Genomic DNA, 27,294 nt, shown 5'->3' on the forward strand with positions numbered 1-27,294 from the left:
TTTATATCCTTCCTTGAAAGATCTTATACTCATGTAATCCTAATAAAACTGATGCCTTTGTCACTCCCTTTATTTTCTGAGTCCCACATACACAAAAGAGAGTACCCCACCCACTAAAGTTCTAAAATTATTTTCTATAGAAATTTCCACTGGGACCTTCAATATACTAATCTATTTCAATATTTTATTCTCTGAACATCCATAAATAGGAAAAAAACTGTGCTATTCTAACAGGGCTATCCATTTCTATAAAATTTCTCCAGTCTTTTTGTGTTTGAGGACCTTTCATTGTGTCAAAAAACAATCATGATTTCATGAAAACTCCTACTCTTAGTACCTTTTGATTGAGAGAGTACATAGTAGTAGAAAACTATGATTTTAAATGGATCTGCTACTGTTTAAACCACATGTAACTAAAAATATTTCAGTATACATCACAATGCTTGTATAATTTCACACCTATACACCTATACAAACACACCTATAATAACCACCAGGACTCTGTGGGACTCAGGGTGAGAAGCACTGAATTATGGTATGCCCACTTCCAAAAGGATTCAAAGCAAATGAGGCAGTGAGTGTTGGTTATTATCAGAACAGACCACATGGTGTTTATTTTTGCCACATCTTGCCCCAGAAAGTTTTAAAGGCAGAGTATAAAGATATATTACATGACAGATAGCATAAGGAAAAGTGAAGGAAAATAAAATCAAAGATGAGGACAAAGTAGAAGTAGGATTAAAAGCCACATTGTCCATTTTACGTGTCACTATCTCATTTCTCATACGTAAATTCTCACACATAAAAATGCAAGCCCCATGTCTATCTCCTCTAGGATTTGGATTTATTCTTTAATTTAAAATTGTATTCTTTTTCTTTTCTAATTGTCCTATTGATTGAGTCAAGTTAACTTTTCCTTTGTCTTTGCTGTCATCATCCCCCTGAAATCCATCTCCTTTGTTACCTCTTTCTAAAGTTCCCCTTTCCAGCTTTCTCTTCTTACAGTGTCCCCCACTGTCCAAAGCAGCTTCTGTAACATTCATTTGGGAAAATATTACCCAATTTAATATTGGGGTTTTTTGTTTGCTTGTTTGTTTTGGCCGCACAGCTTGGCATGCGGGATTTTCGTTCCTCGACCAGGGATTGAACCCATGAGCCCTGCAGTGGAAGTCTTAACCACTGGACCACCAGGGAAGTACCCCCCCCCCTTTTTTTTTTTTTTCATCCCAGACCTTTGACCCATTTTTATTTGTCTCTGTCTCCTATTCTGAGATACTTTAGTGCAGGGGCATAGATAAGGAAGCACACCGGAAATAATAAGACACTATATAAATGCAAGATAGTTTCTTTACCCCCAGACAGGAACCCAATCATTTTTAGAGAAGGAACTACTGTGCCCATTTCTAAACAGGAGCCACTCTCTGTGATATGTAACATTAAACTCATGCGATATCTTCAGCCACATGTATAATGTAACTTTGGTTATACCTGTTTGAGAACCGTGGCAAGACTCCCTCTGCCATGGTTTAATTCACAATCATTTTTTCCAGGCTAAACCACACTCTGCTGATTTTACTGAACTGTTAATTCATCACTATCCAGTTTCCCATCACGAAGAAAATGGGCAGAGTGTCTAGGTGATATCATTTTAGAGTTTCTACCTGCCTCCTTTCTTCTGATACCACCTCCAGAAAGAGTCAAATTTCTCTTCTGGTCTGTAGTCCACACCTAAATTCTTTCTTCAGTTTGAATCGCAGGAAACGTTCCAGTTGGCCCCAACCTGAGTTAGTGAAAGGCCTCCATGTCATGGTTCACAGAGCTTTCATCCCAGGTGAAGCAAGACCTCCTGGGGACCCCACTGTCATAGTGTACTCCCACAGCTACTCCACTGATGGGCTGCCTGAACCTTCTTTCCTTTCCTTCCCTGTCTCCCCAGGAACCATGTTATAATAAAAAGCTAATGACAGTTTGAAACATTAGCTGATATTTCCTCCTGGAATATCCTATTATGTTTTTACTTTCTCCCAACTGGACCAATAAAACATCATTTCCTCAAGAAGAATAGGTAAGAGAATCAAATTCTTGGCATTTCTTCAAGCTGAGGTATAAAAATAAAGTAATAGATTTGCAAGAAAAAGTCATTGGTCAAAGCCGGCTTTTTCCTGTCCTCAAGACTTTATCTTGGGAGAAAGAAATGACTAAAGGAAAAGTAAAGAGCTTAGAATGTTGGAAGGGCTGAGTAGAAGTCATATATCCTGCTCCCCAAAAGTGGGCTGAGACTTGAGGGGAACTGATTAAACTTTGATAAATTTGTGAATCCAAGAGTAGGAAAGGTCCAAATTTTATTCTCTAGGGAAGCTGAGGGCAGGGTCAGCAAACTCTGACTGTCCCACGTGCCAGCTGCCTGTTTTTATAAATACAAACCCATGCGTTTATGTACTGCCTATGGCTGCTTTGATGTTATAATGGCAGAGCTGAATCCTTGCAACAGAGACCTTATGGCTTGCATAGCCAAAAATATTTACTACCTTGTCCTTCACAGAAAATGTTTGCCAACACTTGGCCTAAGGCATTGGCAAATTCCAGTTCCCCAGGCAGAAGTGTGGAGTGTTGTCTGTGAGTAGAATGAATGGCTAGCACGCTTAGGCGGATAGGCTTAAAACAAACAACTAGAGCTAATCAATTAATTTGGTGAAGTAGCAGGATACAAAATGCACAGAAATCTCTGGCATTCCTATACACTAATGATGAAAAATCTGAAAGTGAAATTAAGAAAACATTCCCATTTACCATTACAACAAAAAGAATAAAGTATCTAGTAAGAAACCTATCTAAGGAGACAAAAGACCCGTATGCAGAAAATTATAAGATACCGATGAAAGAAATTAAGGATGATACAAATAGATGGAGAGATATACCATGTTCTTGAATTGGAAGAATCAACATTGTGAAAATGACTCTACTACCCAAAGCAATCTACAGATTCAATGCAATCCCTATCAAATTACCACTGGCATTTTTCACAGAACTAGAAAAAAAAATTTCACAATTTGTATGGAAACACAAAAGACCCTGAACAGCCACAGCAATCTTGAGACAGAAAAAGGGAGCTTGAGGAATCAGGCTCCCTGAATTTAGACTATACTACAAAGCTACAGTAATCAAGATAGTATGTTACTGGCACAAAAACAGAAATATAGATCAATGGAACAGGATAGAAAGCCCAGAGATAAACCCACACATATATGGTCACCTTATCTTTGATAAAGGAGGCAAGAATATACAATGGAGAAAAGACAGCCTTTTCAATAAGTGGTGCTGGGAAAACTGGACAGGTACATGTATAAGAATGAAAGTAGAACACTCCCTAACACCATACACAAAAATAAACTCAAAATGGATTAAAGACCTAAATGTAAGGCCAGACACTATCAAACTCTTAGAGGAAAACGTAGGCAGAACACTCTATGACATAAATCACAGCAAGATCCTTTTTGACCCACCTCCTAGAGAAATGGAAATACAAACAAAAATAAACAAATGGGACCTAATGAAACTTAAAAGCTTTTGCACAGCAAAGGAAACTATAAACAAGACCAAAAGACAACACTCAGAATGGGAGAAAATATTTGCACACGAAGCAACTGACAAAGGATTAATCTCCAAAATATACAAGCAGCTCAATATCAATAAAACAGACAACCCGATCCAAAAATGGGTAGAAGACCTAAATAGACATTTCTACAAAGAAGATATACAGATTGCCAACAAACACATGAAAGGATGCTCAATATCACTAATCATTAGAGAAATGCAAATCAAAACTACAATGAGATATCATCTCACACTGGTCAGAATGGCCATCGTCAAAAAATCTAGAAGCAATAAATGCTGGAGAGGGTGTGGAGAAAAGGGAACACTCTTGCACTGCTGGTGGGAATGTAAATTGATACAGCCACTATGGAGAACAGTATGGAGGTTCCTTAAAAAACTACAAATAGAACTACCATACGACCCAGCAATCCCACTACTGGGCATACACCCTGAGAAAACCATAATTCAAAAAGAGTCATGTGGGCTTCCCTGGTGGCGCAGTGGTTGAAAGTCCGCCTGCCGATGCAGAGGACATGGGTTCATGCCTCGGTTCGGGAAGATCCCACATGTCGCAGAGCGGCTGGGCCCATGAGCCATAGCCACTGAGCCTGTGCGTCCAGAGCCTGTGCCCCGCAATGGGAGAGGCCACAACAGTGAGAGACCCGCGTCGAGTCATGTACCAAAATGTTCATTGCAGCTCTATTTACAATAGCCAGGACATGGAAACAACCTAAGTGTCCACCATCGGAAGAATGGATGAAGAAGATGTGGCACATATATACAATGGAATATTACTCAGCCATAAAAAGAAACAAAATTGAGTTATTTGTAGTGAGGTGAATGGATGGACCTAGAGTCTGTCATACAGAGTGAAGTAAGTCAGAAAGAGAAAAACAAATACCATATGCTAACACATATATATGGAATCTAAGGGGAAAAAAAAGGTCATGAAGAACCTAGGGGTGAGACAGGAATGGAGACGCAGACCTACTAGAGAATGGACTTGAGGATCTGGGGATGGGGAAGGGTGGGCTGTGACGGGGTCGGGGGGTGGCATGGACATGTATACACTACCAGGTGTGGAGTGGATAGCTGGTGGGAGGCAGCCGCGTGGCATGGGGGGGATTGGCTTGGTGCTTTGTGACCACCTAGAGGGGTGTGATTGGGAGGGAGGGAGGCACGGGAGGGAGGAGATGTGGGATTGTGTGTACGTGTATGACTGATTCACTTTGTTGTAGAGCGGAAACTGATACACCATTGTGGAGCAATTGCACTCCAAAAAAGATGTTAGAAAAATAATTTTAAAAATTTTTAAAAAAAGAAAACAAACAAACAACCAGCATGGCACATAAAAGTCAAATGCATCTGACAGTTTCCCATGCACTCAAAGTGGCAAAAAGATGGATAAAAGGCTAAGACAGTCCTAGTGAGTTTTTTGCAACTTTTGGGTGGTATGGCAGCAGCAGAATGTTGACTATACAGAAATAATCAAGAATGCCATCAGGGCTTGGAGGAGCCAGCACAGACAAGAACAAAGAAATGACCCGTTAGCATCCTTCAGGACCCAATGGCCAAGGACCCTAAGGGATGACTGATGTAACAGATGTCAGTCTGAAATGTGAACCTGCACTACAGACCAGGTGTCAATGCATAATCCCCTTCAACAAACTTCAGGAACCAGAGGATGGAGACCCTACATCCATTCTTTTGTCCATTCATCCATTCCACAAATTCTCACAGAGTACCTATTCATTTTCTATTATTGAGCTAGACCTGGGAAACACAGAAATAAACAACAATGTTGATTCTCCCCAAAATATCACCAGACAACCTGTTAATAAAGCAAAGGTAAACTTATTAGAACTTGCTGAGGTAAGGGAGAACACCACCTTGACGGAGTTTTAACACATTATTGAACAGGGGATTTTTGCAGAAACTAACGCCTGTGGCCATAATATGTGTCCGGTCAAAAATGTGTTACGAGTGTTTCAGAAAGAAGCCGAAAGTAAAATGTTATAGGACTTTGGGGTCTGAACTCAAGTAGTTTCAGGAGGGTCTTTCAAATGAAGTTGGAAAGAGATTGTGACATAATCTATCAGGACTGGCCAACATAGACAAGTGAGAGTCTTGAAATGAGTCTGCTAAGTAAACCATGGTTGATGAGCAAAGTGTTTGTCCAGGTGAGCAGGTCATTGTCTTTGATAAATTGTTCTGAGGGAATTTCCTGAAGTAAGCAGTGAAGTTATTTATTGGCTTACAGCCATGCCTTTTCTGGGCAAAGGTTTTCTGTAACAAACAACTAAGTCAGGCTGACATAAGTGGTCTACACTCATTGAAGTCATATAGCCACAGGTGGTCTCCATTCTCAACCAAGTCCTCATGGGGCTTCCATTCTGTCTGGGGAAGACAGACAATAAACAAATTCTATATAAATCAAATGTGACAAATGCAATGGAGAAAATAATAAAGCCAAACAAGGTAGAGAGAGATTGGAATAGGGTTGTGAGTGCTCTTCTGTAGAATGTGATCAGGAGAGGCGTCCTTAATAAGGGCTCATTCGAGCAGTTCCTGCCGAGTGTGTGAGAGAGAGTCACAAAGGCTGGGATGGGGTTGGCTTTGAGAGCATCTCTACCACATTCAAAATAGGGGCTCAATAATTAGTTCAGCAAGAGAAAAATAACAGTTGCATTTCTTCCTCACCTGAGTTGACAGACTCAGATTTATACCTCTTCTAACACAAAAAAGCCAACCTGCCATTTCTTTCTCTCCTTCCCTTCCTACTTGGGATTCGCTGTCCTGCCTCAACTGTTGATCTTTGTTCTGGGAACATCATACCTGCCTCAGGTCTCCTGCTGGAAAAGCAGCTCTGGGCTTGCAGACCCCGTGTTTCTCCTTCACATTTCACCATGCCTGACTCTCCTCCTTCACTTCCTGAACTTCCTGCAGGCTTTCTACACAGGAAACACTCCTCTCTCCCAGGGCACAAGTAGCCTCCTTGCCTGTGCAGACCAGTGGGAGGGGCAGTTGAAGCCAGGGCACTCTGGAGACAAGAGGAGACCGAGGCACAGACTGGTGAAAGAATTTCCCAGCACACAACATTAGGGCTGCAATAAGCAGCTGAGCTCTCCTGACACCTAGCTCCCATCCCTCCCAAGCTGTGCGTGGTATGTGCAACCTCGCTCTGAGAGCTGTTTACTATGGCTTTTATCTTGTCAGGGATACCTCAGATTCTCAGGTCTGGACTTTTTATTTAAAATAATTACAACTTACATCCATGTGGTTCTTTGTAGTTTGCAATGAATTTCTTCAATCATCTGCGCTTTACACAGGCCCAAGGTAGTCTAGAGGATGATGACGATGGTGATGATCAGAGCAGCTAACCTTTAATGGACCGCTAACTATGGGTCCCTGTCAGTTCCAAGTGATTGAAATCTGCTATCATTTCATCCTCACAGAATCCCCTATGATGGTCACATTCCTGCTTTACTGGTTAGGAAACACAGAGAGAAGTTCAGTAACTCATCCCAGGTATGTTAGCTGTATGGGAATTCAGCCCAGAAGATCTGAAGCCTGCACATTCCCCACTCTGTTGTAAGCCTCTATAGGGTCCCTGTTTCACAGGTTTGGAAACAGAGGCTCCACCTCAGTGGTGGAGCTAGAAATATAATTCTTATTTTAGTGGTCTTTCCACCTCCTACAACCTCCCTTTTAAAACCTAGCACTTTTGGGCTAAATTCAAAATGGAATCCCTCAGGAAGCTGCTTTGTTTAACCTGGAAGAGAGGATGAAAATGGACTTAGGATGAAGGTAATTTTTCACTATTAAAGACAGTGTAGGAAGTTCCAGACTTCACTCTCCACCCCCTTTCATCTTTCCACAGCTTTTGGTCATGGGTCCCTGCTCACGTAAACTCCTGCATCATATGAGCTCTGAGTAAGGGCCAGCATCCCCTGAAGATGGACCGGTCTCCATGCAGTCCCGCTGAGACATTAAAAACTCTCTTCTCGTAGGCTGACATGAACGATAACGTTTCCCCTTGAGGACTGCTTGCTCTGTGACACTTAAAACCCTTATTTCTGCAGTTTCTCTTTACCTGACTTATAGACAGTTTGAATCTAAAAGTTTAAGCCAAAAAGCTGGGATATGAATAGATTTAATGGATTCATCTGGGCATTTGCTGTGGTTTGAAATAAACGGCTTCTCGGTGAACAACTTTATTTTTAGAGTTATCTATCTTATCCTCTTGAATATCCTGTGGCTCATCATGGCCTATGGGCGCTTATCCTTAATATGCGGCTTTCTGAGCAGCTAAAACGGAGTGAATGCAAAGGACGTAGAAACATTTCCGTGTGTGATTCTGCGTCTTTTCACGTCCTCTCTCTGCTGAGCCCTCTCACTCAGAGGAGGAAATGCTACCTTTGCCCATTTTCATCTTCAAAGAATTTTTCTGGAAAGTTGGTGATTACTCTTCATAACCCCCTTTAGAAGTGTTTGCATTCTCTCTGTAGTATGGGTGAAGAAACCCAGGTGGAAAAGTCAGGAGATTGAGACATTTCCTAAAGCTGGAGAGGTGTTTGAAGAGGGCTGAGATTAAGATGCTGCCAGATCTTTGCCTCAAGTTCCCTGCTCACAGCTCTCCCCCTCCATGAAAAACACACGCCACTTAAATATTTACATTTTGCTAACAGTGGCAGAAATAATGCCAACAAAAGTTAACTAAGCAGCCAGGAGATGATTAAAACACTGGTCTGGGCCTCCCCAGTGACAGTAAATCTATTAACATTTCCTTATTGACTCTCAGAAGCTTCACTGTGATCTGTCTCCATGAGCTGAAACAAAACAAAATTTCTGATCAAAGGGATTTGTCCCAGGGGGGATAAGGAAGTGCTCATCCCCTGGCTGGTAGGGAGTGTATGCTTATCTGATGGCAGCCAGTCATGGCAGTATGACTCTGAGAAAAGGATTTGTAGTTAAGAAGAGTAACCGTCAGGGGGCCAGGTGCCCACTAGGGCCTGCCAGTGCTTGCTTCTACTGTTTCTCCAAAAAGGGCCATCTTTGCTCGCTGCTTCCCCAGGTGAGGTCTCTATAGCTGCTGGCAGTCTTGTGTACCTTAACTGTAGCCTCAAGATGCCAGTTGAGTGTGAGAGTGTGTGTGTATGTGTGTGAACGGGGGTGGAGTGGGTCAGCTTGGCCTTCCCCCCTCATCCAGTTCTTTCTCTGTCAAGTTAGGAACTAGCTGCATCACCTCCGTTAAGTACAGAGAGGCAGGCTAGGTGCATTCCATTTCCTGTCCAGTGATTTTTTTTTCCCCAGCCCTTTTTTTTGCATTCCCATGGGTTAATACTGACAACTTTGCTTTCCTGCTCCCTCCTGCCCTCCCTGGCAAAGGTGCCGCCAGGACGCTTCCTTTCCTCTTTGAGGAAACTCTTGTGAGGATTGCTGGATGAGGGCCCCCTTTATGGCCTGGGCTTTTCCGCAGCTCTGGTGCACTCTCTCATATTTCCCACTTGAGAGAGTCTCTTTTTTGTCGCCTTGCTGCTCCCACTGAGAATTCAGGTGTGTGCATGGTAGATAGGCTGCCCCCAGTTTGCACACCAGGAGCTGACTCACAGGCTGGCCTTCTAGCTTCCCCTAAGGCCACAGACTCTTGTCATTAAAGGAAGGGGAGCCTTTTGAACAGAAAAGATTTCCGTTACTGGCAAGAATCTATAGAAAGAAGAATCGCAAAACAAGAAACACCTCCTTTCTTCAGTGCAAAAATATTCTCATGGATGTTGGAACTAAAAAGCCACCATGCCTACACCAAAGGAACTCAGAAGGTGGTGGAGGAGACATGGGTAGCCAACACTCACAATACAGAAGGTGAGGGCCCTGACAGATATATCCATAAAGGGCACCAAAATCAGACTGTTGAGTTCAGGAAGCCTGCCTGGAGGAAGTGATACTCAAGCTGAGTTTTGGAGGATAAAAGGTAACTGCAGGTAAGACTGTACATAGGAGAATGTTACAGTTATTAGGTGAGAAAGTCATCCAAGTGGACAAATTACAGCAATTAAGTAGAAAAAATATACAGGACCTGATGACTAACAGCCTTGGAGAGGAAGTGGGGTTGGTAGAGAGAGAGATTGAAACATTAGAAATAGCTGTCAAATTTCCCTTCTGAGCGTCTTGGTAGATGAAGGCGCCAGTCATCAAGATGGGAATACAGGAGAGGGATTGGGCTTGTTGGGGAGGAAATGAGTGTGGTTTTGGACGGTTCGCCTTTGAGGTGCCTGTAAGTCACCAAATGGAAACGACATCCTCCTCACCTGTGTGTTCCCCAGACCCAGCTGCAGACAGAGTAATTGCCAGGCTCTAGCAGGGCAATTTCCCGTTAGCAGAGAGTCTTAGCATTTCCTGAGCAGCAGCAAACTTTTTCAGGTTCCTATGGATGTGTAGACTTTTAGGAATGGAAGCACCTTTAGAGAACAACATCTAGCCTAATTTTGCAGATTTGTCTAACCTTAGCCACAAGCTTTGTGCACCCTTAGAAGAAAAAATGACTGACCAAACAAGGATTTTTTCTGCCCCTAATACAGAGTGCTATGGATTATGAGGTCCTTCTCTGCACTAATTCTGAGCCTACTTTATTCATGTGTGAATAAGAATCAAGAAAGCACATACTTACTGAACCATGTCATGAATAGATGACTTTACCTAGGAAAAAGATACCCTTTCTTCCCCTCAGCGCTCTGAGCCAGAAATCCTCAGTAGCCTATGATATCCATGACCCTCCTGGACAAGGTCAGGGAGAAATTGGAATCAGAATCTGAATAACTAGGAAAACCATTCGGTTGCTTCTGGCCTATAAGAAGAAATGCATATTGAAAGAAAACGTGATGACATAAATCCTTGACTTGTTCTGTACAACTTTCTCTCTCAAAAGGTTAAGAATGCAAAGAGAGGAACCCGTGCTTTGGGTCTACCTGTGAGAGACATACAGGGAAGAATCATTAAACTCACATTTTCCTTTCCTCTCAAGGAAAATTATCTTTAGCAGAAAATACTACATGAGACATATGTAAGAGGGAGTTAAGACCTGAGAGAAGGGAAAGCTGAGGTGTCCTGGTGTGGAGGGACTTCATCTCAGATTACTCTCTGAACTTAAGGGTACAACCCTCAAATGCTGCTTAGTGATTTTTGAGGAAATGGGGAGTCCTGGAGAGGCACCCCAAACTGAAGCAATAGTCTTGGTTTTCAAAAAAAAGGTCGGGGGAGAAGGGTTAAGTCTTTCAAGCTATTGTACAAGCAGATGAGTGTAATGGCAACGGAGGGCAATGTTCTAGACTGAATTCCCTTTTTAAAACATGCTTACAAATACTTAGAAGACGAAGCACAATTAACAGGAATCAAGCTTGTTAATGAAGAGTGAATCATGCCAAACTCACCCCCACTTCTCTTTTTGATACAGCCACAGCACTGATGCATCAGGAAAACACAGTAGACATTGTGTATCCAATTTATTTGGGAACAACATATGTGACTTTAGAACCACGATTCCAAAGAGTTTACAAGAACATTAAAAATTCTCAGAACAGAGCCCATTAGAGCCCATCCTTCAGGTGTAATTAAATTCCCATGTATTTGCAGTGTCCTAGGGAGGCTATTAGAGAGAGCCTGGCGGGTACTTTAGTTATTTATTCACTTTATCTCATACTATACTCTCTTTCAACTCTTCAACCTTTCCATTAATCTGTTAGCCTGTCTTCAGATTCTGTTTGCTTTAAGTTGCTTTTCTCAGACCCTGGAACTGATTAAGGAAAATATCTATGCAATTCATCAAAGCCAGAGGAAAAGTCAAGTGGTCTTTGAAGTTTTAAGTATAATGCCACCTTTTGCTTTGTCTCTACATTTATTAACTAGGTCAGGAAGTGGACGTGGCCCCTGAGGGTCTCCGTTTGACCTTGACAGGGGCCTGGCTGCCTTCAGAAAAACAAGCTGGGCTGAGTATAGATTGGTTTTGATTTGGGTGACACTAGATCAATGGCTTCCCAATTTTTTCCGTGTCTCATATTAGAGATGGCTTTTACAAGTGCACCGCACTCTCATGGTTATCGCCAGATTATAGGGTCTGCCAAGGATCAGACTGGGTGCGGTTTACATGCATTCTTGGCAGCCTAGTTCTAAGTCCACCTTTTTCTTTTTTACTCAAGAGAACACATTGAGTTGTGAGGGAAATTCATGTTATTACAGTGGTATAATTTTTTTTAATTTTTATTTATTTATTTATTTTAGCTGCATTGGGTCTTCGTTGTTGAGCGCCGGCTTTCTCTAGTTGCCGCGAGTGGAGGCTACTCTTTCATTGTGGTGTGCGGGCTTCTCATTGCAGTGTCTTCTCTTTGTCGTGGAGCACGGGCTCTAGGTGCACTGGCTTCAGTAGTTGTGGCGCACGGGCTTCGTTGCTCCACGGCATTTGGGATCTTCCCGGACCAGGGCTCGAACCCGTGTCTCCTGCATTGGCAGGCGGATTCTTAACCACTGTGCCACCAGGGAAGCCCTACAGGGGTATAATCTTGATTCTTGTCTAATGTTTATGAAAAACCCAATTGTCCCTATATCTTGGTATTTATTAAAGGTGACAAATTACAACAGCTCGTAACTGCATCACACAAGTGAGTTGTGACTCTAGGACTAAGAACTGGATTAGAGACAGTGATACAGCCAACAGTTTAAAACGTCGATTTATTATGTGGGGGAAAACACAGTTCCTGAAGACCTTTGTGCTTCTAATGATTGATATGTTCCCAGCAGACTGGTGAAAAATGTTGTCTTTGTCTTCCATGCTTCAGCTAATTGTTTTTGAGATTTAAACAAACAACAAAACCCTTCATGTATGGACTTATCCTACTTTAAGTACCCAATACCTTTGCTCCATTTTCCTTCCTTCTATCAAAATCTACACTCATCAAAAAGTCAGACATCATTCATTAGCATCGTAATATAAATTTCAATGTCCTTTGTTTTTCCAGTAAAGGAATATGGTTTGCATTTTCTGCCTTATTTCAACTGTACAATTAAAACAGCTTCTATTCAATGGTTGTCATTTTAAGTACCTGCCTTAAAATCAGAGAGTTTGCGGCTTCAGTCTGGAGTTACCCCTTTTTGAAATCATAGAAAATAGGCAGCTACCAAGAAAGGCAACACTGATTCCCAGCCTCCTCTGCCAGGTGTTTTCAGAGTTTGCTGGCCTCCATCACTCATTCCTCTCCACTCTGCAGCAATCTCTTAATCAGGTCCATTTCATTGAAATTTTTAAATTGCCCCTCTTTATAGGAAGAACAGTTTGATTCAGCCCACTTTCACAGACTAACTCTTTCAGATAAGAGTATTATAAATTGGATAATAAAACTAAATCTCAAAGAGAAAGAAAATCAAGGCTTTATATCAACTATAACCCATACAGAGACTTAGGATCCCTCCTCAGCAATTCTTTTGTAATTCTACCTACACTGTCTCTGAATTAGTTAAGTACATGTGGTAAGCAACTAATCCGGGTTTTGTTTCTTAATTAAAAATTAGAGCACGATACTGGGAAAAATCTCCCATTGACTAATCCAAGCGCTTAGGCCCTCAAATTCAGCTTAAATAAACCATATTCTGATTAGGTATTTGCTACATTTCAATTTCTTTAATTTGAAAAGTCAAATTGGGGATAATAATCATCATTTAAAATAAAAGAATCTAGAAACTACCACAGACATTTGTGAAGACAATAAACACAGCATGGAATTTTAAGGAGAAGGGATCAAAGTTTCCCTTCTGGTATGTTACTCTCAAGCCTACAGGCTCAAATTACAATCTGGTTAACATAAATATCAGGATTGTTTTACTGGCAGTGTTTCTAATCTGGAAACTCTACTCTTTCTCTCTTTAATGTAGTTATGTGCCATCTTCTCTGCGCTTCAGCCTTAAGCCTGTGGGGAACCCAGAAGATGCTGAGGCCTGGTTTCTGCTCTCATGGTGCCAGGACAAGCTTCCTAAACATAGATTTATTCATTACCTTTGTCTTAGCTCAGGCTGCTAGAATAAAATACCACAGACTGGGTGGGTTAAACAGCAGTTCTGGGGGCTGGAAGTCTGAGGTCATGCAGTCTGAGGGGCCAGCCTGGTTGGTTCTAGTGAGAGCTCTCTTCCTGGCCTGCAGACAGCTGCCTTCTTGCCGCATCCTCACCTGGCAGAGAGAGAAAGCTCTGTTCTCTTCCTATAAGGGCACTAATCACTTCATGGGGTCCCCACCCTTGTGACCTCATCTAAACCTAATTACCTCCTAAAGGCCCCACCTCTAAATACCTTCATATGAGGGCTTAGGCCTTCAAGATAAGAATTTTGGGGAGATACAAACATTCAGTTCATAACAACCTCCTCACTTAAAAGTCCTCAGAAGTATCTCCCATCTTGAATTAGAAACCTTTTCACACACTGCTCCCTGCCTCCCCACTGCCCACCCATCCCAGCTTTCATCCCTCACCTTACAGGCTGCCCCTCACCTATTCCAAACCACCTGCCATGTGTTCTTCTGATGAATTTTTTTCTATTATGTTCCATTGGCCTAGAATCCCTTCCTTAACTTGTCTACCTGAATAATTCCTACTCTGTTAAAACAGCAAGTGTAGCCTTTACCCTATGACTTTTCCTTATTCAGTCAGCTGGGGCATTTATTCTCAGCAATAAGTTGTCTCAGGCACTATTTTCTCAGGTAAAGCAGAAAACAAAAGACAAAAAAAGGTCCAACCTTGCCTTTTGATTTTTAAAAGCCTCAGGCCCTCAGGGGAAGAGAGGCCATAGGTTTGAGAAAATAATAAAGCATAAAAGCAGTTTTCCTCCATACAGATGAAGCCACCAGAGGTGAATTCTCTACTATTTGAGGAGGAAGGAGTTGGAGCAGAAATGAGGAATGAGAAGGCATCAGGGGAGATGGACAGGAGAAGCAGATCTTGAGAAGTGTGTGTGTGACTGAGAGCACAGCGGGCTATATCCCCCACCACCCCCGGGAAGAGACGCAGAGAGAGAGAGCGGGATATCACCCAGCTCTGCAGACAGCCCTGGAGCCCCATGCAGCAGCCCCAGTCCAGGGAACTGTGGTATCTTCGAATGATGTCATGAAAGTGCCACAGAATTTTAGCACCAGTTTCCCAAAGTATAGCAGCAGTAACAGCAGGAAGAAAGCTGCTGGAGGGATTTGCTAGATTGGAAGTGGTCTTTTATTGGATGTGAGGGATGAGCTGGATGTGACCTGCATGGACCAGCCCTTTGGAGCAGATAGGAGAATGGATGTACCTAGAGCTGCCAGCACCCCCAGCCTCACAACCCCTAGGCATTACAAACATTCCTAAAAGATGGTTCCTACTCCAAACGGACTGAGATGAAGATTTCACCATCTGGCAGAATGAGCATGCAAGATAAAAACTAAGTTGAATGAAAAACTCAAATCAAATCAAATCAGATGTATTCCACATCAGAATTTACAGACAGAGATTCGAACCCATACAAGTCCTTAACTCAGCTTTGACATCACTCTTATGAAACATATGATAACTCTCCTTGGGAAAGGGAGGAGCTCTTTCTTTTTAAAAACAGAAGAAAAAATTCCTTCTTTACAAGGTTATTATAAGGATTGATGACATCACGTTTATAAAAGGCTCAGCATAGTGCCTGATTCATTGACAGCCCTCAATATTTGATGGATTATATTCTAATTTGTCTGGTTCACCTTTGTTTGCGTGGTGCCTCGCACAAAACAGACACTCATATGTGCTCAGTGAATCTCACCATGCTCTATAATCTGGTTAATAGAAAAGATTGGCACATACGAAATATGTTTATTTATAGATTATATACCACTCTCTATATATTTATAGAGTGGTACATAACCTATTCATGCAGTAATGGGACAGAATAGAGGAAGAGATCACTTTTGTTAATTGTCAAGCTTCCTCAAATCTGAACAACAGGGAACAAGAAAGAAATCAGACACCATTTTCTGGAATATGAGATCAATTATCTTCATCTCTTGGACCATTGCAAATTTTGGCCCTGATTCAAGCTTAGTGAATGTACAATTACTCTCATGCTACTCAGTCCACACATGGATCTAGACACCCATCAAAATTATTTATCTTTATGGCATTTGGTTAAATTTGAAAATAATACCTAGAGAGGCCACTGAGAAACACAGGGCTATATCACAATAGGAGATGTCAGGGGCTGTTACAAGATGACAGGGAGCAGAACTTTTCTTTCTACAGGAGAAAGGAAAGGGAAGACTGCAGTTCACATGAGGAGGGAGCAGCCACCCCTTCTGGCTCTGAATCCCAGGTCACCCTACCTACTGGGCATGTCACTGGGACATCAGTGCAGGATGCTGGGCTCCTTGGAAAGGTCGGTGGCTGTGCCTTCTCAGCGACATTAAGGAAAGTGACACTCCCACCACTAAGCAGATACCTGGTAAGTGTCTATTCGCATGAGGTCAAAAATTAATCCGGGAGGGCTTCCCTGGTGGCGCAGTGGTTGAGAGTCCGCCTGCCGATGCAGGGGACACGGGTTCGTGCCCCGGTCCGGGAGGATCCCACATGCCGCGGAGCGGCTGGGCCCGTGAGCCATGGCCGCTGAGCCTGCACGTCCAGAGCCTGTGCTCCGCAACGGGAGAGGCCACAGCAGTGAGAGGCCCGCGTACCGCAAATAATAATAATAATAATAATAATCAGGGAACAGACCCACCATGAAGGTGTGAGACGACGAACGGCGTGACTCGACTGCACATGGCTAGAAAAAAGAAACTCTGTAAATTAATTGCCAAATGAGAAGGAAATGAAATGCTCTGTCTGACCCAGCAGTCCTTCTCTTTCTTTTCACCCCACCCTCTGCCCTCTCTTCATTCTCTTCCTCCTCCCTCTTTTCTCACCAACCAGCCTCCTCCGCCCCAAACAGCAGCCACGGGTTAGGGAACTTTTGTCCAAGGAGGACGTAAAAACCCCAAACTTTCCATGGGAGCCAAAAGGGAGACAAGGAAAGAAATGACTTCCATTAGAGGTCCTACACCTAGAGAAATGGAAATTAAGGGACTCTTCATGAGGCTGTAGTGCTAAGAAAGGATTGTGACCCTGTAGAGTGGTTTCTGCTGAGATCAGAACAGGGATCTATAGACCGACTAGAGTTGGATGGAGAGGGACACTTGTATTGGGGAAAACACCTCAACTTCACTGCGAGGCACTGACACCCAGGGAGCCATGATGTGTAGAGTCACTTCACTTGTCTTCCTGGCTGCTTTCTCTTTCTGGAGTATTTTTTTTGTAGTGTGGTGTTGTAAAGATTTTAAACCAGGGTTTCTCATCCCTGACATTATTGACATTTTGAGATGTGGGCCTGTCCTGTGTATGTGTTGTAAGATGTTGAGCAGCATTGCTGGTCTCTACCTACTAGATACCATTATCACTCTCTCAAGCTGTGACAACCAAAAATGCCTGCAGACTTTGCCACACATCCCCTGGAAAGCAAAATTCCCCATGGTTGAGAACCACTGCTTCAGAGGGTAGACTGATGTTGTTAGCCCTGTGATTTCTGGAGTCTAAAATGGAGCAGAAAACTTTCTGATAATGAACTGACACTGATTCCAGGTGTTCCAGTTTCCAGAGTAGGAGGGATTGAAATTTTATGTCACCTGTTGAGAAATTACTCGACTTCTCTGGGTACAACAGGTACACTGATACCTTTCACTTGGGGATGCAGTTCTAGCTAAACAGTTCTTTAAAATGTCTAAAGAAAAAGAGTGTTTGTGGAGATGCCAGAGAGGTAGCTATTAAAAGGGGAATAAAGATAGAATTAAGAGCCATTTCATTTCTTTTGTCAAAAATTATAAAGATATTAAAATCCATACAGATTAAAATACTACAAAATACTAAAAGTACTAAAAAGTCAGAATAGCAAAAACAAAAAAAATCCAATTAAAAAATGAGCTGACAAACTGAATAGTCATTTTTCCAAAGAAGATATTCAAATGGACAACAGGTACGTGAAAATGTGCTCAACATCACTAATCATCCGGGAAACGCAAATCAAAACCAAAATAAGACATCACCCTCACACCTATTAGAATGGCTATCATCAATAAAGACAAGAGATTAACAAGTGCTGATGAGGATATAGAAAAAAGGGAACCTTGTGTTACAAACCCTGTGGGATTGTAAGTTGGGGTAGCCACTATAGAAGACAGTGTAGAAGTTGCACAAAAAATTAAAAATAGAACTACAAATTCTACTTCCATGTATGTATCCAAAGGAAATGAAATCACTATGTTGAAGAAATATTTGCACCCCTCATGTTCATTACAGCATTATTAACAATAGCCAAGGCATGGAAACAACCTAAGAGTTTATCAGCAGATAAATGCATAAAGAAAATGTGGTGTACACACACACACACACACATACACACCCCATGGAATACTATTTAGTCATAAAAAAGAAGGAAATCTTGCCATTTGGGACAACATCAATGGAGCTTGAGGGCATTATGCTGAGTGAAGTAAGTCAGACAGAGAAAGACAAATACTGTATGATCTCATTTATATGTGAAATCTAAAATAAAACCCTCCAGCCCCCTGGCAAAAAAACCCCCTAACTCATAGACAAAGCAATTGGATTTGTGGTTACCATTAGGTAGAGGGTAGGACGTGGGGGAATTGGATGAAGGTGGTCAAAATGTACAAATTTTCAGTTACGAAATAAATAAGTACTGAGGATTTGACCAACAACAGAATGACTCTAGTTAACACTGCTGCGTGGTATATTTGAAAGTTTCTAAGAGAGTAAATCCTAAAAGTTCTTATCATAAGAAAAAACATTTTCTTGTACCTATATGTAAGTCAAGTCATTCATTATGTTGTACCACAAACTTATATAGTGCTGTATGTCAATTATATCTCAATAAGCCAGAAAGGGAAAAATTAAATTAAATTAAAATAAAATGTAAAAAATACTACAAAATCCACCCTAATGACAAATAACATCAGTTGTCCCCATGGCAGGGGAGAAGTAAGAATAAAGATGAATTGAATTGAGGCCATAGCAGTATCTAATCACAGCCCATTGTCTTTAGCCCCTCGGGCCACTGACCCCAGACTAGAGCTCTGCTTTCCATTCAAGGAATTCCTAATCACACATCAGCTGCTACTCTCCAAAAATACAACAGGCTGGTCCAAACACAACAGGGGAGAAGCATTTGGGCCAGGTTTGAAAATTTAATAAACAATTTGAAATAAACCTGAGGTAAAGTGGTGACAACAGGTAAACACATTTGGAAATGACATATAAATAATATTCAGCTTCAAGTAAGTCCTATGAGGGACTCTAAGAAAAGAAAGTACAGTTGGGTTAAAAAACAGACGAGTAGGGTTAAAACACCCTACAGACGAAATGGTGGCTAAAGCAGCCTCAGCTCTTAACTAAATGCTGTTCATCCTTATAATATCTGTATTTGAGAGGTTAAAAAAAAGTTTGGACACTGTATTCCACTTTGCCCTTTCCACCTTGGTGCTTACAATAGTCCTGATGCTTTTCTCTTTTTCCCAGGGCACTTGACTCCGGATCACACACAACTCACTGAGAGATTAGATAAGTATTGTCTGGAGAACAATGAGAGTTGGTGGATAAATTGGAATAGCTTACAAAGAGGATACAAAGGGGGTGGTTATCATCAGGGTATCACAGGATTGGGATGTGGGTCCTGTGTGCTCCATTAGGGTGTGAGCCTGAGCCCATCATTACCATCCAATCCTTTTTACAATTGACCTTGAAAAGAAGGTCAATGCGATATTGACCAAATTTGCAAACAGCACAAAGCTTTCAGGTAGGAGAGATAAAGAGGATGACATATTACAAACCCAGAACGAAATAGATAATTCAGGGCACTGGTTGAACAAAAGTGAAATGAGGTTTAATACAGACACATGCAAGATAATATATGCACCTGAGAGAAAATAACTCAGCACAGATTCAAATTATGGGGGTATTACTCAGGAAGCTGTCATGCTGAGTGAGATTTGGGGAGGATGGTGGATAACAAATTGAATAGGAGTTCACAGTGCACTGCCACAGCAAAGAAGGGCTGCGCTATTTTGAGATATGTAGACAATATAAAGTGATCTTTGAAAATTCAAGTGGGGACAGAGTGTTGCTTTACACCATGTGGGTAAAACCTCACCTTGAACTCTCTGGTGCCCTGACTTTCACAAAGATGGCAATAAGATGGAAGATTTAGCAAAGACAGTCATTTGAATGGTATTCAAACTGATGTAAAAGTCTCCCTAGGAAAAGCTGAATTGTCTTCCTTTGCAAACACACATTTATAAAAAAGTTTTTTTGTGGTAAGGTCTTTCTGTTATTATATTTCCTTTAATGCCTTGTTGAGTTTCAGGAAGGGGAAAATAACTACTTGGAAAAGAAGAAACAAACAACCAAATGTATTCTTTTAGGGAGTAGAAAAACAAGTGCTGAATTTTCATATGTTCAGCAATATTTACTGGGTATAAATTCCTGCCTGCCAAAATCTTTGACTCTAATAGGAAAAGAGATGACAAAGTTATCATACAAGGACAAATTAATCGTTATATTAGACTCATATATTAAACTAATATTAGAACAATAGAAGTTCAAAAGGACAGATATTGTTCTGGAGTCAATTAGGGAAGTTTTCAAAGTGCTCTCTCCCCCATTCATATTATTGAAAGATCAGTAATAGGGGGAGTGGGCAGATGCTTGAATGGGGAGAAACTGGAGCTTGTGAAGTTGGTAAGAGAGACATGACTGGCACCTGAGCCAGCTGGTGGGGGGTGTGGGGAATGGAAAGGAACAGAATGATATAGGAGAACTTGTGTGAATGAAAAATCATTAATACTTGGGAAGATCAAGGCTTTGCAATCGGACGTACTAGATTTTAATCTAGACTGTAGAATTTAGCAGATACATAAGCATGCAGTTTATTTAATTTCTCTGAGGCTAAGATGTTTTATCAAATTGTAAAAACTACTTTGCAAGATTATGATGACAATTAGAAATATGTATATGTGAAACACTTAGATGTTAAAGCCTGTAGTAGGTCCATGATAAAGGTTTACCGTTTTAGTAACTGATTAGTTGTTGAAGCCATAGAGGAAAAAAAAGAAAAAGACTATGAGGTTTTATTCCTGCGGTGAATTTTAGTACAATTTTTCAGAAATACAGAAGACAGGAGGATAATTTATTAGCTTGGCAAGGTGCTTGGACTTTCACCCAGGTTGTGCTTGAAGAGATGATAGAACACCCAGGGTTTTGATTTTGCTAGAATTTGCCTCTTGAGGTGTTTCATGCACTACCGGATATAGTGAGGGTAGAGTCACTAAAATAGTACAGTTGTATAAAAATTCTGAATCCAGTTTTCAACACTTAGAGAAATAGCAATGTGTTAGCATTTCTGCAGAACAGATTTTGAACATTTTGATGGGCCTAGGTCAAACTGAAAAAGAACTCAGGACTAAAAATTCTCAGCTCATTGTACCATATGTATTCTTTTTTTAAAACGTAAGTACCCAGAGAAAGCAATAGGAATTACTCATCCTCAGTTTCTAACTCACATTTAATTTCACACAAATAATGGCAATGTTTTTATGCAGATCATGAGTATGTGTAGTGCGGAAATTTCCATATGGGGGTACATGGATAAATAAATAACTAAAATAATAAACTAAACTCCAAATAGAGGATGTAGCACATCTGTCTTAGGTTCGTGGTACTTTGTATTAAGATTTACCTCATTGTTGCTTTTTATATCTATAGAACGTTTGTTATCAGTTATCATTGCATGGATAGGAACAAAATAAGAATATCTGGTTAAAACAGTCACTGTATGATGCTTCTTGGCACACAATTATTCCCATTTTGTCATCATTCAAAAGACATTTAAATTTCTGCCATTCAAACAATAATCACTTCTTAAACTTAAAATGATATATTAAAAATTAAAATGTAATTAGCATCATAACTGAAATGTACCTAATTTTACTGACAACAATTTGCTAATAAAGGAGAGAAAGGTTAATATGAATGGTGTCAATCATCTTTCCAATCACCCAAATTTATTTTTACACTTTAATATTCTAGAGCAGAGGCCAGCAAACTTTTCCTTAAAGCAGCAGAGAGTAAATATTTTAGGTTTTCTGGACCAGGAAGCAAAATCTAGATATTAAGCAAGGACTTATATAAAAGAGAGAAAACAAATGTCCACAAATTTAAAAAATAATAATTAAATATTATTCATCAATATAACACCATACACAAAAATAAACTCAAAATGGATGAAAGACCTAAATGTAAGGCCAGACACTATCAAACTCTTAGAGGAAAACATAGGCAGAACACTCTATGACATAAATCACAGCACGATCTTTTTTGACCCACCTTCTAGAGAAATGGAAATAAAAATAAAAATAAACAAATGGGACCTAATGAAACTTAAAAGCTTTTGCACAGCAAAGGATACCATAAACAAGACCAAAAGACAACCCTCAGAATGGGAGAAAATATTTGCAAATGAAGTAACTGACAAAGGATTAATCTCCAAAATTTATAAGCAACTCATATAGCTCAATTACAAAAAAACAACAGCCCAATGCAAAAATGGGCAGAAGACCTAAATAGACATTTCTCCAAAGAAGATATACAGATTGCCAACAAACACATGAAAGAATGCTCAACATCATTAATCATTAGAGAAATGCAAATCAAAACTACAATGAGATATCATCTCACGCTGGTCAGAATGGCCATCATCAAAAAATCTAGAAGTAATAAATGCTGGAGAGGGTGTGGAGAAAAGGGAACACTCTTGTACTGCTGGTGGGAATGTAAATTGATACAGCCACTATGGAGAACAGTATGGAGGTGCCTTAAAAAACTAAAAATAGAACTACCATATGACCCAGCAATCCCACTACTGGGCATATACCTTGAGAAAACCATAATTCAAAAAGAGTCATGTACCAAAATGTTCATTGCAGCTCTATTTACAACAGCTAGGACATGGAAGCAACCTAAGTGTCCATCAACAGATGAATGGATAAAGAAGATGTGGCACATAAATACAATGGAATATTACCCAGCCATAAAGAGAAATGAAACTGAGTTATTTGTAATGAGGTAGATGGACCTGGAGTCTGTCATACAGAGTGAAGTAAGTCAGAAAGAGAAACACAAATACTGTATGCTAACACATATATATGGAATCAAAGAAAAAAATGTCATGAAGAGACTAGGGGTAGGACAGGAATAAAACACAGACCTACTAGAGCATGGACTTGAGGATATGGGGAGGGGGAAGGGTAAGCTGTGACGAAGTGAGAGAGTGGCATGGACATATATACACTACCAAATGTAAAATAAATAGCTAGTGGGAAGCAGCCGCATAGCACAGGGAGATCAGCTAGGTGGTTTGTGACCACCTAGAGGGGTGGGATAGGGAGGGTGGGAGGGAGGGTGATGCAAGAGGGAAGAGATATGGGAACATATGTATATGTATAACTGATTCACTTTGTTGTAAAGCAGAAACTAACACACCATTGTAAAGCAATTATACTCCAATAAAGATTGCTGTGGTTTAAAAAAAAAGAGAGAAAACAAATGTCCACAAATATAAAAAATAATAATTAAATATTATTCATCAATATAAGTTAATATAATAATAATTAAATACATTTTAAAATAATATGGGTCTATTAATGAGAAGAATGGAATTCTTCTGGGGGGGATAGAATTTTGCTTAATTGAGGTTGAAATCTAGTGTTCCCTCATTCTCCTACAAAGCCTTCTCTTGCTTCTCTGAAACACAGTGATCTTTTTTCTAGGGAACGCTCCAGAATGTGTTGCTAGCACCTCTGTTTTGGTACTCAATATACTAACTTCATAGCATTGGACTCTTTTTAAAGTGGGGAGGCAGTTTTAGACCACAGGCTCTGGGGTAAGACTCCCTGAGTGTGAATTCCAGTAGAATTGAAATGCATTCGTTGTGTAACCTTTGATTACTTACTTCAGTTTGCTCATCTATAAAATGAAAAGTAGTACCTACTTCATAGGATTGTTGTAAAGATTAAATAAATTTTAAAATGCAAAGATTTAGTACCGTGCATGACATATTATAAAGCACTTGATATAAATATGATCCTTCTTTTACCTTTAAAAAAACTACTAAAAAATGTAAAACCATTCTTAGCTCATGAGTTGTGTAAAAACAAGCAGTGGGTTGGATTTGGGTCATGAACCATATTTTGCTAAAATTTTTTTCTTTCCCTTAAACTATCATTATCTATGTGTTAGAACCAAAGTTTAAGAGCCAGAATGAATTTCAAGCTGTTGTCAAAATTACTTCACTCATTGTACAGGTAAAGAAAGAGACCAATAGTCAACTGACTTACTATTACAATCTAGCTCATTAGTGACAGGTCCCAGAATAGAACCTCCATCCCTGGGACCTCCTACAACTACAAGTCAAAAAGCGCAGCCTGAGATGGGGGCTAAGAACAGGTGGAAGTCGACTAGAGTTAGAATTGGTGAGTTCAGACATTTAAGTCTTACTTAGTTCCAAAAAGAAGACCAAACATGCAAGCCTCCTATCTGAATCCTAGCAGTTTTGAGGACTTAGGAAGTACTCCTTCAGACTAGAAGAATTTAGGAAGAAGGCAAGATTTGCAATATACAACCTTCTCTGCTCCAGGATCCAAACTCCCATGGGATTTGTATTAGTGTGCTAGAGCAGCCATAACAAAGAACCACAGGCTAAGTGGTTTAACAGAAGAAATTTATTTCTTCACAGTTCTGGAGGCTGGAAGTCTGAGATCAAATGATGGGCAGGGTTAGTTTCTCTCATAGGCCTCTCTCTTTAGCTTGTAGATGGCTGTCTTTTTATATTTTCACATGGTCTTCCCTCTGTAAGTGTCTGGGTCTTAATCTCCTCTTCTTATAAGGACACCAATCATATTGGATTAAGATCTACCCTAATTACCTCATAAAGTGAATCTAAAAACTAAATTACCTTTTTAAAGTCCCTGTCTTTAAATACAGTAGACTTATATTCTAAAGTACTGAGAGTTAGGACTTCAATATTGAATTTTAGGGGGACACAATTCAGGCCATGACAGAATCCCAACTCTGATACTTTAGGAAGGTATCTATATAATACTGGAATATTTACACCAAGCACAGGATGGTAGATTGATAAGAAATGGAAGTAAGTAACTTTATAAAATCATCTGCTTTTCAATGTTGGAAGCAGATGGACTGTCATAACTAAGTCTCCCAAATACTCCATGGGTCTCATTTTTCTGATCCCTAAAACAAAAACCTTGACCTGACTTACAGAGGCAAAGCAGAAGCGAATAAATGTTTGTCAAGTACCTTGAGGTCCTAGAGGAAAGTAATTCCATCTGCCCAAAGTATTCAGGTTATGTACTATAGTTTCAGAATTATATTTTTAACCAAGTAATATTTCACAAGGATAATGTAATCACCTAATGAAGTCCCCTTGAATGTTAATTACAGAAACATTGAAATCCACCAACATGATTTTTTCTGAAATATCCTTTTTCATACCATCTAATTTAGAGAGCATTGTGCCTACAGCATTCCATTCAAAGTCACCTTGCCCCTTCACAAATCCTGTTCTGCTAGAAATATATTTAAATTAGTGCATGGTATACAGATTTTCACCTTACAGAAGTTTCTGGGAATTTCTGAATGAAATATGGGTAGAGATAACTGTTTGTAGGAAAAGCATTAAGAAAGCAAAATTTGTTTACATTGTTCTGCACTTCTCTTTTAATAAGTATCCCTTATTTTTAGTTAAACACATTTATCTTCATTTGAAATAGGGTAGATATCTCATAGATGAAGAAACTGACAATCAGAGATGTTTAGTAATTTGCCCAAGGTCACAGAGTTTGTAACAGGTGGAGTCAAAACTAATATCCAATTTTGTCTGACTCTACTCTAATACTTTTATTATAACATTGCTTTCTCTTTCAGAATCCCTTTAACCATAAAACACCCAGCAACCTGAAATATAGTTTTGATAACATACTTTCTATATCTGTTAATCCACTTTTGTAAGTGATATAAAATTAACTCGAATTGATATAGCTCCTTCTCAATATGGCAGCTGGATGTCTGCCAGTAGCAATGGAAACGAATTGGGCAGAAGAGAGAGATGGTATTCTTTTTAGAGTAAAGAAAAACTGTCCCTGAAGATTCTAGCAAACATTTTCTTTTGTCTTATTGGTTGGAATTAGCACACATGCTCTGAACCAATCAAAGGGATGGGATTAAACTCAAACCAATCAGGTCTAGCCTTTGACCTGAGGTTAATTCCCTAATCTACAGAGATGTTGCTCTGTGGAGAAGCTGTGAAATGAAGATTGGCGAGTAAACTGCAGTACTGCTTCCTCCCGAGGATCAGATAACACTAGGCTTTTAATCTTTTAACATCCCTTTTTCAGTGTGTTTGAATGTACCATAACTACAACCTGTCTGCTTCCTCAGGAACCTGTGCTTTTAAAGAAGAATGAGTTCTAATTCATTACTTGTCAGGTAGACTAAACCCTTTGCCAAAGCAACACCTTCTCAGTGAAGAGACTACTTTAGCCAAGCTAAAGCATGGGTGACACACACCAGGGCAACCTGGCTGAAAGGTAGCTGTCACTGGGAAGGTCTCTTCAAGCACGCTCCCTCTGTGAAAAGTTATCCTTGTCAATTAAGAGAAAAAAGGGAGAGAGAGATACCCTCATTTTTGCTATAATACATAAAAAGTATACTTTTTTTAGTTTTAAGGCAAATATTTGCTTTTGTGGACAATATTTTAAGCAAACATTTGTGTTTTTTCTTAAGATTTTAAAAGTTTTTAACACAAATATTTGCAACTTTTTGGGGTGGTGTTTTGTTCTGTATGGTATGTTTAAAACGATAAGAAATTGTTCGGGGTTCAGTGTAGAGGCAAAGATCTAATTTTAGTGTAAAGTGGTGCCCCCAGAGAGCCTGCACAAATAAGATGACTCAGCAGTAGGCCTGATGGCACGTGTGCCATTCAGGTAGCTTCACTATTTAGATGTTCTTAAACTAAATGCCTGAAAATGTGTCTCAGGGGGCTTAATATTCTTAACCTTAAACCTAATCATTTTATTTCTGGGAATCTAGCCTAAGGGGTAAAAATCCTTAACGTGGAAAATGCCAAGGGGGAGAAAGAATTGGGGGACAAATGGATTGGGAGTTTGGGATTAGCAGATGCAAACTGTAATATATAAAATGGATAAACAACAATGTCCTACTATATAGCACAGGGAACTATATTCAGTATCCTGTGATAAACCATAATTGAAAAGAATATGAAAAAGAATATGTGTATATATATGTGTATAACTGAGTCCCTTTGCTGTACAGCAGAAATTAATATAACATTGTAAATCAACTATACTTCAATAAAATTTTTTAAAATGAAAAAAAAAAGATAAGAAATTTGTAACACTGGATCTTTAAGACTATAAAACAGTGAACTGTGTCTGTTATAGTATTTCAGGTTATAGTGTTTCAGGGTATAGTATTTTATAGCTAAATTTAAAAATCCGTAAAATTGTTAATAAAACATGTTTTA

This window comes from Kogia breviceps, chromosome 1 (genome assembly GCF_026419965.1).
Source record: "Kogia breviceps isolate mKogBre1 chromosome 1, mKogBre1 haplotype 1, whole genome shotgun sequence".
NCBI classification, from domain to species: Eukaryota; Metazoa; Chordata; class Mammalia; order Artiodactyla; family Physeteridae; genus Kogia; species Kogia breviceps.